Source organism: Triticum urartu, chromosome 3A (genome assembly GCF_056163025.1).
Source record: "Triticum urartu cultivar PI428250 chromosome 3A, HENAU_Tu73, whole genome shotgun sequence".
Lineage (NCBI taxonomy): Eukaryota > Viridiplantae > Streptophyta > Magnoliopsida > Poales > Poaceae > Triticum > Triticum urartu.
Window position 1 is genome coordinate 99,057,693 of NC_141875.1, and position 16,891 is coordinate 99,074,583.

At 45.6% G+C, this 16,891-nt stretch overlaps 1 pseudogene; it reads right to left on the reverse strand.

Annotated features, from left to right (window-relative positions):
* Nucleotides 1–14,252: 14,252 nt before the first annotated feature.
* LOC125548059 (UDP-glycosyltransferase 1-like) lies at nt 14,253–16,088 on the reverse strand (annotated as a pseudogene).
* Nucleotides 16,089–16,891: the final 803 nt, after the last annotated feature.

Below are 16,891 nucleotides of genomic sequence, written 5' to 3' on the forward strand. Positions count from 1 at the left end.
AATGACATGAGAAGACTCCCTATGAAGCTTATGGAACTCGAAGACTTAGATCCTTCGTAGTTTTATTTCTTTCATGTTGTGTCATAGGAACCACCGTACTGTTAAGTGGGGTCCAAGAGAACCAGTCAGAATGACTGTAGTGATGCCTAATTCAAATCCTATGTCTTCGAGCGAAGACTTTGAGAGAAAATCTTGTCCAGAGTCAGACAAGTCAGCTTTACTTGTAGCCCAAGTAAAGTTGCCGTGTGAGTTCAAAATTCGACCGTTGGTACACGTGTCAGTTCCTTAGTGACCCAAGGTCATTTCGAACAGATCAGGTCGGGTTGCCAAGTGGCTATAAATAGTCCACCCCCACAACCATAAATGGTTGGCTGCTCAGATTTCAGTGCACGGCTTTTGTCGTTTGAGAGCAACCCACCTCGAAGCCTTTGAGAGAAAAATTCCTAGTGAGGAGAAAAGCCCTAACCACCCAGAGCCAGAGTAAATTGGGCATCACTTAAGTCTTCTTGTCTGTGTGATCTGAAGACTTATTACACTTGAGGACTGTGCATCCTCCAGACGGTTAGGCGTCGCGTTCTGAGCATCCAAGAGAAATTGTGGATTGCCAGTGAACGAAGTCTGTGAAGGTTTGGGAGTCTACCTTGAAGACTTACCTGAGTGATTGAGCGAGGTCTGTGTGACCTTAGCTCAAGGAGAAAACGGTGAGGACTGGGTGTCTTGGACTAAGTGTCCTTGACTGGGTGTCCGGGACTGTGTGTCCTTTGGTTTAAATACCTACCCGCTCCAACCAGACGTACAGTTGTCACAGCAACTGGAACTGGTCCAACAAATCATTGTCTTCAACGTGTCACTGGTTTCATCTTCACTTCCTTTCACTTACAGTTATTCATTGTGAAGCCATTGCATGCTTGCTTTATCTTTTGTCTTCACAACATGAATGTATGATCTGTTTGGCTTCATAACTTCTTCCTACCTGATCCTCATTACACTGAAGCTGTTTGTCATTGCGCTTTCACTCTATTGAATACATGACCATGGCTGGCCTAGTGTAATCTAACTTCCGCTGCATAGTAATAGGCATAATCTTCACTGTTTGTCTTCATAACTCTCACGTTTTGAAGACTTCCATAAAAATCGCCTATTCACCCCCCTCTAGTCGATATAACGCACTTTCAATTGGTATCAGAGCTAGGTGCTCCCTTGTTCTGTGTGATTCGGTTTAACCACCTGGAGTTTTAGCTATGTCGACTGCAGGGATAATCAAAGTCTCCGCTGCTTGCCCCGTCTTCGATGGAACTGAATATCCCTACTGGAAGAATAAGATGCGCATGCATCTTGAAGCCATTGACGTCGACCTATGGTATGTCGTCGAAAACGGCGTTCCCAAGGCTGGAGAAGGTGTCACTGCTGCTGATGTCAAGAAGTTCGTTCAACTGGACTCTACTGCCAAGAATATCATCTGTGGTCATCTGACCAAAGGACAGTATGGCCGTGTGAGTGCCTTGAAGACATCCAAACTGGTCTGGGACTGGCTCTCCGAAGTTAATGAAGGCATATCAACCCAGAGAGATCAAAGAATCAGTGTCCTTCGCAATCTCTTCAACCGCTTCAAACGAAATGACAATGAGAATGTCCAGCACACCTTTGATCGGCTCACTGACATCACAAATGAGCTACAAGCCCTCGGCGCTACTGAGATCACCAAACATGAAGTCGTCAAGACGCTGCTGAGATCACTTGATAGTTCGTTTGACATTCTGGCCCTGATGATTCAAGAACGTCCTGATTTCAAGACACTCGATCCGTCTGACATACTTGAGAGGCTCAACACACATGAGTTTCAGCTTTCTGAGAAAAGAGATATCTACGGTCCAAACTATGGGCGAACTCGTGCCTTGAAGGAAAAAGCTGTCTCCTCATCTGAAGAAGAATCTGACTGCAGTTCTGATGATCCTGAAGACATTGGAAGAGAACTTGCAATGCTAGTGAAGAAGTTTCAAAAATTCACCAAGAAGAAAGGCTTCAGAAAATCTTCACGATCAAGCTCAAGGAATGATGAAGCTTCTGCTCATGACTACAAGAAGAAAACATGTCACAAGTGCAAGAAAACTGGGCACTTCATCTCTGAGTGTCCACAGTGGGACAATGAGAACAGAAGGAAGAAGAAGAGCAAGGAATATGATTCTGACGACAAGAAGAAGAAACACTCAAAGTATTCTTCCAAGTCTTCATCAAAGTCTTCATCACACAAGAAGAGCTCATCTGGCAAGGCACGTGCATTTGTTGGAAAGGAGATGGATTCAGAAGAGGAGTCCGCATCTGAGGAGGCAGAGGTGGAGTCTGAGGAGGAGTCTGATTCTGGCATTGCGAGTCTGGCTACAGCATACGTTGCCAAGTCCATCTTCAACACTGAAGACAATAACTGCATCACCGACACCGACGCAAATGACAAGAACGACTCCACTCCTACCTACTGCTTCATGGCACGCGGTGCCAAGGTAAACACACGCACCACTCGCTATGAAACATCCAGTGACGATGACTCTGAATGTGATTCAAAACCTAGCTACAAAACACTTGCTAAAATTGCAACTGAACAACAGAAAGCTATGGAACATATTCAAAAACTGTTAGACAGAAGCGATGATCTGTTGGGTGCTGAAATGACTCGATCTGAATCCTTAATTGAAGACATAAAAAACCTTCACGTTAAGTATCAGGAACTTGAAGATCGTCATGATACTCTCTCAACAACTCATGAAAAGCTTTCCTATGACTATCTTCAAAGGAAGCAAGAACTTGAGAAATTGAGGGTGGCTCATGAAGATCTTCAAAAGGAAAACGCGTCACTTCGCGCCGAATAGATCAGTCCCGCTCAGGAAGGATTTGAACCACCATGTCTTAAATGCATTGAGCGTAATAATGCTAATTCTGTTGCTGAATGTTCCACTGCTACTACTGTTCCAATATCTTCAACTGTTGATGTGGCAACTAACCCCTCTGCTGAGGATACCACTGCTATTGCTGATGAGAATGCTAGGTTGAAGACATTGCTTGAAACAGGGATGTACAAAAGTCTGAAAGGGCATCAAACATTATGTGATGTCCTTAAGAAGCAGATTCTGAACCGAAACCCTAGGAAAGAGGGTGTTGGGTTCGTGAGGAAAATCAATGCAGATGGCTCTTACTGGAAACCTGAGCAGTACCCCAAAACTACATGGGTTGCTGCAAAGGAACTTTCAGCAGATCCATCCAATTTATCTGGCTTCACTTGTGCTAACCCAATTATCATTGATGAATCCTTTGATGCAAACTATAAACTGTTTAAGAATCAGAATGGTGAAGTGTTTGCCAGGTACATTGGTACTAACTGCAGGAATGGACCGCCTATGAAGAAGATCTGGGTTCCGAAAAAATGTCTGGAAAATCTTCCTGTGAATGTCTTCATGACACCTCACTTGAAGAAGACAAACCTCGGTCCAAAGGCTTCATACAGACAGAGGACTCACCTGAGTCACACTAACGCAAATGTTTTGCAGGGAAACCATACTCAGGCATATGAATATGAGAGCGGTTCATCGAACCGTCATATTCATATGACCAAAAATTATTCTGCTTATGCCAATGAGTATTATTATCCCCCTGCTAGACTGTTTGCTAAGGCTTCAAAGCCAAAATTCTCAGATGCTGCACTTAGACTCATAGCTTCTAAGCCACCCTTGAAGATGTGGGTGGTTAAGAAAGCTTAACTCTCTTTTGCAGGGAAAGGTCTCCAGCACAAAAACAAAATCTTCTGATGCTATTGCTGGGGACCATAAAAATCTTGTGGGGCGCAAGATAAACTGCCCAAATGGCATCATTATGTACTTCGTTCCTGAATCGCATGCTACTCTCCCCATTAGTCCTAATCTGGATCTAAGTTTTCATAACCCACTGGTTCGTCAAATGTTTATGCTTCACAACACTCTTCGTGAAGCCTATCCCCCTAACTGCACTGTAGGGTACGACACCAGTGACTTCAAAGTCTTCAGAATGGATTATTGACAGTGGGTGTACAAATCACATGACTGGCAGAAGAAGCCTTCTTATGGACTCAACTTTACGTCCATCCGACAAGAGCCACATTACATTCGCTGACACTGGTAAAAGTAAGGTATTGGGTCTAGGTAGAGTTGCAATCTCAAAGGATCAACACATGGATAAAGTCATGCTTGTTGAATCCCTTGGCTTCAACTTAATGTCTGTCTCAATGCTTTGTGATTTGAATATGATTGTAATGTTTGGCAAATATCGCTGCCTGGTGCTAATGGAATCTGACAAATCTCTAGTGTTTGAAGGGTATAGGAAAGGTGATTTGTATGTGGTAGATTTCTCAGCAGGACCACAACTTGCAGTATGTCTTCTTGCAAAAGCTTCAGAATGCTGGCTTTGGCATCGAAGGCTTGGGCATGCTGGCATGAGGAACCTCCACACCCTTGCGAAGAAAAAGCACGTCATAGGCATCGAGGGCGTCAAGTTCAAGAAAGATCACTTATGCGGTGCCTGTGAAGCAGGGAAGATGACAAGGGCAAAACATCCTTCGAAGACAATCATGACCACTACTCAACCCTTCGAACTGCTTCACATGGATCTTTTCGGTCCCACTCACTACTCAACTTTTACTATTTCTGCATGCCTCTATGGCTTCGTAATTGTTGATGATTATTCTAGATATACTTGGGTGCACATAATCCTTTACAAGACTGAAGTGCAGGATGTCTTCAGACGCTTCGCAAATCGAGCTATGAACAATTTTGGCGCCAAGATAAAGCATATCAGAAGTGACAATGGCACTGAATTCAAGAACACTGGCCTTGATACATATCTGGATACCTTGGGCATCACACATGAATTCTCAGCTCCATACACGCCACAGCAGAATGGCGTCGTCGAACGCAAGAACAGAACACTCATTGAGATGGCCAGAACAATGCTAGATGAATACAAGACTCCAAGAAAATTCTGGACTGAAGCCATTGATACTGCATGCCATACAATCAATCATGTTTATCTTCACAAGCTTCTGAACAAGACATCTTATGAACTCCTAACTGGCAAGAAGCCAAATGTCAGTTACTTCAGAGTATTTGGCGCAAAATGCTGGATCAAGGACCCACACCACACCTCAAAGTTTGCACCAAAAGCACATGAAGGCTTCATGCTTGGATATGGAAAGGATTCGCACTCCTACAGAGTCTTCAATCTCTTCCACTACAAAGTGGTTGAAACAGTGGATGTGCGATTTGATGAAACCAATGTATCACAAAGAGAGCAATTGCCAAATGTGCTAGATGAAGTTCCAGCAAATGAATCAATCAAGCTTATGGGAACTGGAGAAATTGTACCTTCTGAAGCTCATCCTGAAGAAGAACTTATCATCTCAGCACCTGATCCACATGAAGACAATGCTCAGCCTGAAGATATACCTTCAAATGACCACATAGATCAGCAAGAGCAAAGTCTTCGCCCCACACACCCTCGTGTTGCAAATGAAGTACAAATTGACAAAATACTTGACAGCATCAATGCACCTGGTCCACTCACTCGTTCAAGGGCAACTCAGCTAACAAACTTCTGTGGGCATTTCGCATTCGTCTCAATATCAGAACCCAAGAAAGTTGAAGAAGCCTTCATGGAACCTGAATGGATTCAAGCTATGCAAGAAGAGCTTCAACAGTTTGAGCTGAATAATGTATGGGAACTGGTTAAGCGTCCTGATCCACGGAAGCACAACATAATAGGCACCAAATGGATATACCGCAACAAGCAAGATGAGCATGGTCAAGTTGTCAGAAACAAAGCTCGTCTCGTTGCTCAAGGATATACTCAAGTGGAGGGCATTGACTTCGATGAAACATTTGCTCCTGTGGCTAGGCTTGAAGCCATACGCATACTGCTGGCCTATGCAAATCATCATAACATACTTCTCTATCAGATGGATGTGAAAAGTGCCTTTCTCAATGGCAAGATTGAAGAAGAAGTGTATGTTGCACAACCACCTGGCTTTGAAAATCCAAAACATCCTGATATGGTATACAAGCTCAACAAGGCACTGTATGGCCTCAAACAAGCCCCTAGGGCCTGGTATGATACACTCAAGTACTTTCTGAAAAGCAAAGGCTTCATACCTGGTTCCCTGGATCCCACTCTTTTCATGAAGACATATGATGGTGAACTGTTTGTGTGCCAAATATATGTGGATGACATTATCTTCGGCTGCACCAATCAGAAGTATAGTGAAGAGTTTGGATATATGATGCAAGAGCAATATCAGATGTCCATGATGGGGGAGCTGAAGTTCTTCCTCGGTCTTCAAATACGGCAACAACGCAACGTCATCTTCATATCTCAAGAGAAATATCTTAAAGAGTGCCTGAAGAAGTTCGGTATGCAAGACTGCAAAGGCTTCACAACACCAATGCCAGCCAAGCATCATCTGGGTCCCGACGACAATGGTAAAGAGTTCGATCAAAAGGTATACCGCTCCATGATTGGGTCTTTGCTTTATTTATGTGCATCTAGGCCAGATATCATGCTTAGTGTTTGCATGTGTGCTCGATTTCAAGCGACACCAAAGGAGTCGCATCACTTAGCTGTGAAGCGAATTCTTCGATATTTGGCTCACACCCCAACTCTAGGATTATGGTATCCAAAGGGCTCAGAGTTTGATTTGGTTGGATTTTCTGATGCTGATTATGCTGGTGACAAGGTTGATCGCAAGTCTACATCAGGCACATGTCACTTTCTGGGACGATCACTTGTATGTTGGTCTTCAAAGAAGCAGAACTGTGTATCTCTCTCCACTGCTGAATCTGAATACATTGCTGCTAGATCTTGCTGCGCTCAGCTTCTGTGGATGAAGCAAACACTCAAGGATTATGGCATTCATCTGAAGCAAGTGCCACTTTACTGCGACAACGAAAGCGCCATCAAGATTGCCAACAACCCAGTTCAGCACTCGAAGACAAAGCACATTGAAATTCGTCATCACTTTCTCAGAGATCATGTTGTGAAGGAAGACATTGATATCATACACGTCAACACTGAAGAGCAATTGGCAGATATCTTCACCAAGCCCTTGGATGAGAAGAGATTTTGCAAGTTACGGTGTGAGCTAAATATCTTGGAATCCTCAAATGTCCTGTGATCAGGCACACATCCTAACACTTGAGCATATTGATGACTTAGATGTGCAACACACGAAGTAGCGTATATCTTCAAACAATGAAGACATACATTCTAAGTGTGAATACATTAATGTGGAATTTGACTTCGGAGCGCCACGATAATTGTGCGCCGTGTCTGGGTCTAATACTTCCTATACGGTGGGTAACGCCACCACCAAACGTTCCATTTTGAAGTGTTTCTCTCATGGCGTTACCTCTCAATGTCTTCACATTTGGTTTGGCTTCATTCTCAATATGTCTTCATGATTATCTTCACTGCATTGATTATATGGATATATATGTACTGATGTTCTGTCCTCTACAGCATTCACTTATAGCTATGTCTTCTTGGTTGAATCTTTTGAACTAAGTGAATGTGATCGGACCCTAACCTCTCTATGCTTTCTATCTCAAACTCTATCTCTCCAAGTCATATGCATTCTGTTGAAACTGTCAAATGTCTTCACTGTGTCCTTGTCAGCTGAAGACATAGTGACAACCATAAAAGTCCGTTTTTAATGCTCATTCCTCCACATAAGATCCGGAGAAGCAGGAACGACCGCCCGACAATTTAGGCGTGTGTGGGACGTGGAACAAATCCCAATCTTCCTCTAACTGGCCACGCGTGCCTCAAATGCGAACCGCCAGGGGTACCTGCGTAATAGCGCAGTGCCGCCTCTATCCCTATAAGTACACGATTTACTGCGGTCATTATCTCCTTCTACCACCCTCGCACGAACCCTAGCGCCACCGCTAGCACTCAACGACGCCGGCGACGAAGCTCTTCACTGCCGCAACCTCTCCGACGCCGTTTTCACGCCGACAGCGGACATCGCTCTCTCCGCCGTCGCTGTAGGTGTCTTCCGTCGCCAAGTTAGGGCATGGAGGATCGAACTGCTCGGCCTCAACTCTCACTTCGTCTAGCAGTTCCAAGTGTGGTAAATAAAACCTCTTTTTACAGCCTCTTTTGATCCCATAGCTCAGTCACTTTCTGCCATAAGGAGTTTCTCTTCACATCAGTTAGTTATCTCGCTACATCTCATGACATGCCTAGTATATTCACTTGTGCTTCATAAGGTAGTTAGATTCTTCACTTGTACTGATCTGTGGGTTCGTACAAATCTGGAACCAACTTCTTATCTATGAGTGAATGTCTTCGCATAATGAGGTCTATGTCTTCTAAACCGATTTATCTTCAAAATCTTCTGAGAATGCATATGACCTCTTCCCCTTCCCTCGCACCTTAATGCTGTTACAGGTACATGTCCGTGGGAGAATCCTTTGGTTCTCATAGTCTGCATTCATTTGCAGAGTACTTGCAGCATCACATCAACTCTCCTGAAGCCAGTTCTTGCAAAAGGAAGCCTTTGAAGCCTTTGAACATCTTGAAGCCTTCCAAGTTATTCATGGCTTCAGAAACAGCAGCAAGGAAGGGAGGCAGACAGCGACGTGGTGAAACGTCCAAAGATCTGCCTGATGAATTGGCAGAGATGTACAAAACTGATCCTGAAGAAAGCTATGGTCAGCGCAAGACACGAATCCAATGGATTCGAAGATAATGGGCAGAGCAATGGTTCCACTACCGCTTCGTCACTCAGGAATATGCGGAGAAGTGCGCCATCAAGAGACCGTGGGGAGACGTACTATACAAAAATCTCATACCCAGGTCCAGATTCAAAGCCATTGCTCAAGGCTTCTATCCATGCATGGTGAGAGGACCACAGCCAGCTGAGGCACATCCGTCATCACTTCTCTGGTGCCGCGATGATAATCTCTTCAAGCGCAACTTTCAGTTTGCACAACAGTCAGCAAAGATAAACAAGAAGAAATTTGGGCTTGACTTCAACCCTGGTCCCTCCTCACCAAGGGCAGATGGCACACGCAACGCCGATCCCAATATCATCGGGCCATATGCCAATCTTGCAGGCCTCATCACTCGCATCCTAGTCCAAGGGACTGCTGTGAATGACCCTCCAGCAGATACTGAGTCAGATGACGCCCCTGCTGCGTCGAAGCCGAAGCAGAAGAAGCCAAAAGCTTCAAAGCCAGCCGCTTCTCCCAAGATCGCAAGAGTGAAGCCTTTAGCAACTGCACCTCCTGAAGCCAGTGTGCAGTCAGAAGGCTTATCACGAGTGTCCAAGCCCCAAGAAGCCAAGAAGCCTCAGCCACACACAGGCAAAGAGCTCACAGCTGCTGACATTCTGCGCTGCGAAGCCATTGATCGCTCAAGCGATGAAGATCTTGGAGATGATGCTCTTGAGCAGCTCATCAAGAGCAAGGAGGAGGCTGAAATCTTCAACAATCTGCCTCTGTTTGATGTTGCCATCATCCAGAACTTCATTGATGAATGGTTTGACACACCAGACATAAGCTTCAATGATCTGCAGCTACCCATAGGCCTCAGCGTTGCCTTTCAAGGTGCAATTGCTTCAGAACTTGCAATAGCCCAGCGAATTGTAGAACTGAAGCAGAAAATTGATCATAAAAAGGCTCAGTTCAAGAAGCACGTGGCCAAGCTCAGTGTGCAAGAAGTGAGAAACTTCAAGATCATGTTGCACGAGCTGAAAGAGAACTTCCTGAAGACGCGTGCCGAAGCTCAAGGCTCGCGAGAACGCATGAAGACTTTGGCTGATCGCTGCGTGCAGGCCTACAATGAGGCAGAGAAACGCATGGCACTTGGGCGTCCCGGCATTGACCCCAGGATGGCCGTGAAGAAGAAAAAGAAGGCTGCTGTGCCTGAACCTGAAGCGCCAAGGTCAGAAACTGCTCCGATTGTCTTCCCCGCTGCAACGACTTGCTCGAAGCCAAAGAGTCGATCAACCGCCTCACAGCACAAGAAGACACGTACTGCAGAGGCTGAAGCTAAGAAGAGAAAACATTCTGAAGCCTCTCCTTCTGAACCCATCATCAAGAAGCGCAAGACCAAGAAATCTCGGGCTGCTCCCACAGAGCCCTTGACAGTTGAACCCCTCTCCGTCCGCTATCCTGACGCAGATCGTCAGTTGACTGTGCATGAAACCAACACTGAAGACATTCCAGCAAACGAACCCTACGCTGCTGAAGACATTGGTCTCCAAGACAATGTGCAAGGTGATGCAGCCCTTCCTCAGCTTGAGACAAGCGAACTGATCAGTATTGGTCGTCCATTGACGCCAATCACACAAGATGCATCGTGGGCAGATCGCCCACAGGAGGAAGATGAGCCACAACCCACTGCAACTCCACAAGCGTCGCCCAAATTCCGTAGGCTTCGCAAAGGGCCAAGGGCTCAGGCTGCTGACGACATTCCGGCTGCATCAGCCGAAGAGCATGCAGAGACACCACAAGATCCAACTCCCCCACACCAACAAGAAGCAGTTCTCCAGGAGAAAGTGCCTGCGTCTGCAAATGTTGAGGCTGCCACAAACAACGCCGAAGAAAATGTGGAGCCCAACCCAACAATAGCTTCAGAAGACAATGAAGCTACTGCTCCTGAACATTCTGTGCCTGAGTCTGCTGCCGGACCACAATTCAACTATCATATTGCGTACAGACCCCAGGTTCAGAAGCCGATCCCACGACTGCCAAGGTTCCCAGGTCCTGTATCAGCTCCTGGTTCCTTCAACATCAACGGCTTCAGGGCAGATAACACGTTTTTCGACCGCTCCAAGAACCCTTATTCAAGGGAACGGATTGTATCAGATAGGTTCTGGAGCCATCAACAGCGCAGCTATTATTCATGCATCCTATACAACCAAGGCCGCATCTTTCCTCACAAGCGCCTTGAGGTTGAAGCTGTTGCTGGTCTGCCTGGTCTGGAAGAAGCACTGGATTGCTTCAAGCAAGTGGGTTTGCTGCCATTTATCACTGATGAAGAGCACTGGAACGAAGAGCTTCTGCTCCAGTTCTATGCCACTTTGCATATCAAAGGCTATAACAGAGATCCGAAGACATGGATTCTGGAGTGGATGACAGGCAATATCCATCATGAAGCCAATGCTTTCGACCTAATTGAGCTTACCGGCCTTCCCACTCCTGGCGAATTCTTTGAAGAAGGGTGCCAACTCCATGCTGAAGCAATTGAGAGCATATTTCAGCGTCCTGAGCCAGATATGAGTCAGATGCTCTCAATGATGAAGCCATTGCCTCCTAATGCACCCTATCCAACTAGGTTCTTCGTTGAAGACTTAGAGTACCTGCCCAGAACAATATATCACATCATAAGGCGGACTCTATGGCCTGTAAAGGGACACTCTCGATATGTAACAATCGATGGTGCAATGAAGACTCTCATCTTCTGCATTCTTCATGGCAAATGCTTCAATGCACAGGATCTCTTCATCCGTCACTTTGCAGCATCTGCCTCAGAACTGTTTGGATTAAAGTTCTATGCTCCTTGGGTTATGAGGCTGATCAAGCTTCACTCTGCAATCTCCTATCAACCCTCAGCCCGCAACCATAGGATATTTTTACCAGATGTGGACACATCTGCTGAAGCAATATATCCAGAGCCTGGCAAGCAACCATTAAGTCTTCAAAATGCAGAACACCAGAGCTTCACTCAAAATATTGAAGGTGTTGAAGCTCTCTTCCGAGTGTATCCAATGGCTGGCACCACACGTGCCCCTGCATCAACTGAAGCCACTGACAACACAGCTGCCAAGAGACCCAAGAAGCGCGCTCGTGCACTCAATGACCGAGAGCTTCTTGTGGCTCTTCACCAAAAGCAAGATAGGCATCACGACTGGCTCAAACGGCAGATGAGAAGTATCATGCAAGACGTCAATCGCATCAGAAATCTGGCAACCAAGAATGCGTTTGTCGCACACGAGACCTGTCGCCGCACTTGGAAAGGCCTCACCATGATGAGCAATGAAGCTGAACTGCAAGAGGATGGCTTCAGAGAGAGATTCCAATTTGACTCCACGCCTCCAAGAAGAGCTGTGATGCGAAGCACACCATCACTTGAAGAGTCAGAATTCTCTTCTTCTGCTGCCACCGTGTCTGCCCGGATTACTGAAGAAGACGACGACGCGACATCATCTCCACCTGCTTCAACACACGTCGAATCTGCACCAAGCTCATCTGCACCGCCACCAAACCACTCCACCGACCCTGCTGCGCCTGGGAACGCGTAGAAAACTATGTCTTCAAACCTTTTTGGTCATCACTGACAAAAGGGGGAGAAGCATGATGTTTATAGTCTTCAAGCGGGTCACTTTGGGCGGGTGCCTCTATATTTTGCTACATTTTGCTTCGTGCTTACAACTCCCGTTTTTGCTACATTTGCTTCTTTGAGTTGTAACACTTAGCCTTGATGGCCGTCTGCTACCTGCTTGTCACTCAGTTATGCGAAGATAAATTCCGCATGTGCGACGATAAATTCCGCACTCATCTCTTACTGCAGACGTCCATTTTCCATTATGCATGTCATTATCTTAGTTGAAGTGGATCTCCACAAGTACAACCTGCCATGTGCATTTGCATTCAAAAGGCAAATTACTTATATGCACATCTTCAGGGGGAGCCCTTGCAACTTATGAAGACAAATTCCTTTACTATCTCACAAATTATGTTCCCCGTTGAAAACTTCAACTAGTTTGTCATCAATCACCAAAAAGGGGGAGATTGTAAGTGCATCTAGTGCCACCCCTAGTTGGTTTTGGAGTATTGACGACAAACCTAGTTGAGGGACTAACGTGTTTGTGAGAATTGCAGGAAAACACAGGTAGAAGTCCCTCATTGATTCGGTTTTATTACCAGAGATGACCCCTAAAAATGTACGAAGACATTGAAGACAATGGTGGTTTATGAAGATATTCATATTGAAGACAATGACATGAGAAGACTCCCTATGAAGCTTATGGAACTCGAAGACTTAGATCCTTCGTAGTTTTATTTCTTTCATGTTGTGTCATAGGAACCACCGTACTGTTAAGTGGGGTCCAAGAGAACCAGTCAGAATGACTGTAGTGATGCCTAATTCAAATCCTATGTCTTCGAGCGAAGACTTTGAGAGAAAATCTTGTCCAGAGTCAGACAAGTCAGCTTTACTTGTAGCCCAAGTAAAGTTGCCGTGTGAGTTCAAAATTCGACCGTTGGTACACGTGTCAGTTCCTTAGTGACCTAGGGTCATTTCGGACAGATCAGGTCGGGTTGCCAAGTGGCTATAAATAGTCCACCCCCCACAACCATAAACGGTTGGCTGCTCAGATTTCAGTGCACGGCTTTTGTCATTTGAGAGCAACCCACCTCGAAGCCTTTGAGAGAAAAATTCCTAGTGAGGAGAAAAGCCCTAACCACCCAGAGCCAGAGTAAATTGGGCATCACTTAAGTCTTCTTGTCTGTGTGATCTGAAGACTTATTACACTTGAGGACTGTGCATCCTCCAGACGGTTAGGCGTCGTGTTCTGAGCATCCAAGAGAAATTGTGGATTGCCAGTGAACGAAGTCTGTGAAGGTTTGGGAGTCTACCTTGAAGACTTACCTGAGTGATTGTGCGAGGTCTGTGTGACCTTAGCTCAAGGAGAAAACGGTGAGGACTGGGTGTCTTGGACTAAGTGTCCTTGACTGGGTGTCCGGGACTGTGTGTCCTTTGGTTTAAATACCTACCCGCTCCAACCAGACGTACAGTTGTCACAGCAACTGGAACTGGTCCAACAAATCATTGTCTTCAACGTGTCACTGGTTTCATCTTCACTTCCTTTCACTTACAGTTATTCATTGTGAAGCCATTGCATGCTTGCTTTATCTTTTGTCTTCACAACATGAATGTATGATCTGTTTGGCTTCATAACTTCTTCCTACCTGATCCTCATTACACTGAAGCTGTTTGTCATTGCGCTTTCACTCTATTGAATACATGACCATGGCTGGCCTAGTGTAATCTAACTTCTGCTGCATAGTAATAGGCATAATCTTCACTGTTTGTCTTCATAACTCTCACGTTTTGAAGACTTTCATAAAAATCGCCTATTCACCCCCCCCTAGTCGATATAACGCACTTTCATACTATAGCTTCTTTCCCTTTATGTTCACATTGGAAAAGAGATCTTATTACCATCTGTATCAACCATGTAAATCTATCTTGTTTCCCATTTCTTGAATCAATAGCCTTGTATTGTTATATGAAGAACCTTCCTCATTGAAAGCTCTCCTTACCATAATGGCGTAGTGTTTTGCTCTCACCCTTAACTCCTTTGCAACCTCCCCCTCATCCATTAGGGTGTTCATTGCAGTCTCCATGGCATCTCTTATAACCATAACTTCTTTGTTTTCACTTCCCCACTGTATAACTCCTTGCACTCCAACCTCCACCCCGATTTTCAGCACATCTACCACCAACTTCTCATTCACAAACACCTTCACAAAGTGCGTCCATGTGATCATGGGCACACATGCACAAATACCCTCTATTGTTGAGTTCCACCCACAGTGCATCACAAATCCTCCAATGGCTTGGTGCCACAGGATCATCACTTGTGGCGCCCAACCCCTTATGATCATGCCTCTATTTTGGCACGCTCCTCAAACCCATCTGCGAGCCATTCCTCGACTTCTGGAAGCTTAGCTCCTCCTTTAATCACCCAAAAAAATGGTTTCTGTGAGGCTTCAAGTCCCAGTCCCAGCTCAACAAGCTGTTGAGGTGTAGTGCAAGCAGGCTGCCAAAGTTGACAAAGACCACTAAGCCTGGCTTCATTGAATCAAGCCATTGAAAGCAATGTGCCTCATCCGTTGACGCCTTGTTTACTCTTGCGGCTACTGCGTTGTTGTTTCGATGGCAGAGACACATTGGCCCAGTCATCGAGGCCTTATTTCCTGTCATCTGCTCAAACGATTCGATGTACAATGCCTCAAGCTCCTGAAAGTTGTTAATGACCTCACCGTCACATCTCAGTGTCTCCTCAAGGATCATGCCATGGATTTGGTCCGCACCAGGAATGGAAACGCCTCCAGGGGATTTAGCCTTCGTCAACTCTAGTGGTGTTGGGAACGCCGTGATCATGACGAGCTCATTTTCATCTTTGACTTGGTCAAATACATTGGTTTGAAAAGTGATGTGCCTGCAAGATGGTTTTAGTTGTTTAAAATGCATAGAGGTGCAGACTTCTTCGACAAACATCAACCGACCGCAAGTTTGCAACATGCCTAAAAAATTGCCCATGAAAACATTTGTTGTCTGTAATTCCTTATGCAATGCAAATTACACCTTTGGTTTCATAGAGTACTAGAGTAGTACTACTAACTTGTTTCCTTTCGACTGTAGCATTTTATATGTGCATGTTGTTTTCTCTCTAGAAGTAATTAACACTAATATCCCCTTACTGTTGAAGTAAAGCACTTAACTATAGCAGGAAAAATACATCCAGTACAAAATTTACTACTAAAAATTTGCCTCTCATGGTTGTACCTGACCAGGGATGAGAAACCACAAAAGTCAATAATGGCGAGCCTCGGGATGCCGAGCTCCCTGGCAATGTCACCTGCCCACCAGTTTATCATATCAGATATGATGCAGCTCGGAGGCGAGTGCTGCTGCTCACGGAGGTGGGCTATGAGCGGCTCCTGAAGCGCACCGATGGCCTTCAGGAATTTTGAGAGCAGGTCCGTGGTATGAATCATGTGGAGGTTCTCGCAGCCGTCCGGTAGGCCGAACTCAGCGGCCGGGAACCGGAGCTCCACGAGCTGAATCACCAGGAATGTCGCCTTCACGTTGGCTGCAAATCCTGCCAACCTGGAGGCGTTCACCGGCATGGTGATGAAGCTGACCTGCGCGCCATGCTCTGCCAGCAGGCACGCCATGTCGATCCTGGGGATGGTGTGGCCCTGCGCCAACAGTTGCACCAACATGAAGTGTGCCCTTATTGAGCTTCTCTGGCCATCGCCGCTGTTAGCGGAGGTCATGGCCATAATTGGCTGTGGTAGCGAATGTGGCACCTTGAAGATACCACAATCTGTTGGAAGCAATGCAATGGCAACTATAGTGTACATATATAGCACCTAGTGACAGCCGCACATGCTGGCGCGTCAGTCATGAACTCGTGGATGAAGCTTCCTCACTTCTGAACCGTGGGAAAGGGTGGGAAAGGCGGTGTCCGAGAAGTTGGATTGAGCAATGGATGGCTTAGATCAACCCCCGCGCCTGCCTGCTACACTCGTGGTTTATGGCCAGTTGAATTCTGCCTGCTAGTAATGCAGCTTGGCTTGCCTTATTCCCGTATGTAGATTCAATGTAACTGTGACATCCATAAAATTTTCTTAGACGACATGTTGGAGCCAAGGATTAACCCCAACTGCTGCATGCCACATTCGGTATCCTGACTTTTGGCTGCTCGAGGTGCTGATCTTGCAACATATGGTTCCACTCTACTTGCTTGTCAACCCATAGCCAATTGAATTCTGCCAATGATGTGCTTGTCTTACCTGCCCCATGATCATGACGAGCTCATTTTCATCTTTGACATGATCAAATACATTGGTTTGAAAAGTGATGTGCATGCAATATGGTTTTAGTTGTTTAAAATATGTAGCCATGACTAAACTATCAACCAACTGCAAGTCTGCAATGCCTAAAAAGTTGCCCATGGAAACATTTGTTGTCTGTAACTCCTTATGCAGTGCAAATTATACCTTTTGTTTCATGGAGTAGTACTACTAACATTTTTACTTTCGAGTGGAGCCATTATATGTTTATGTTCTTTTCTCCC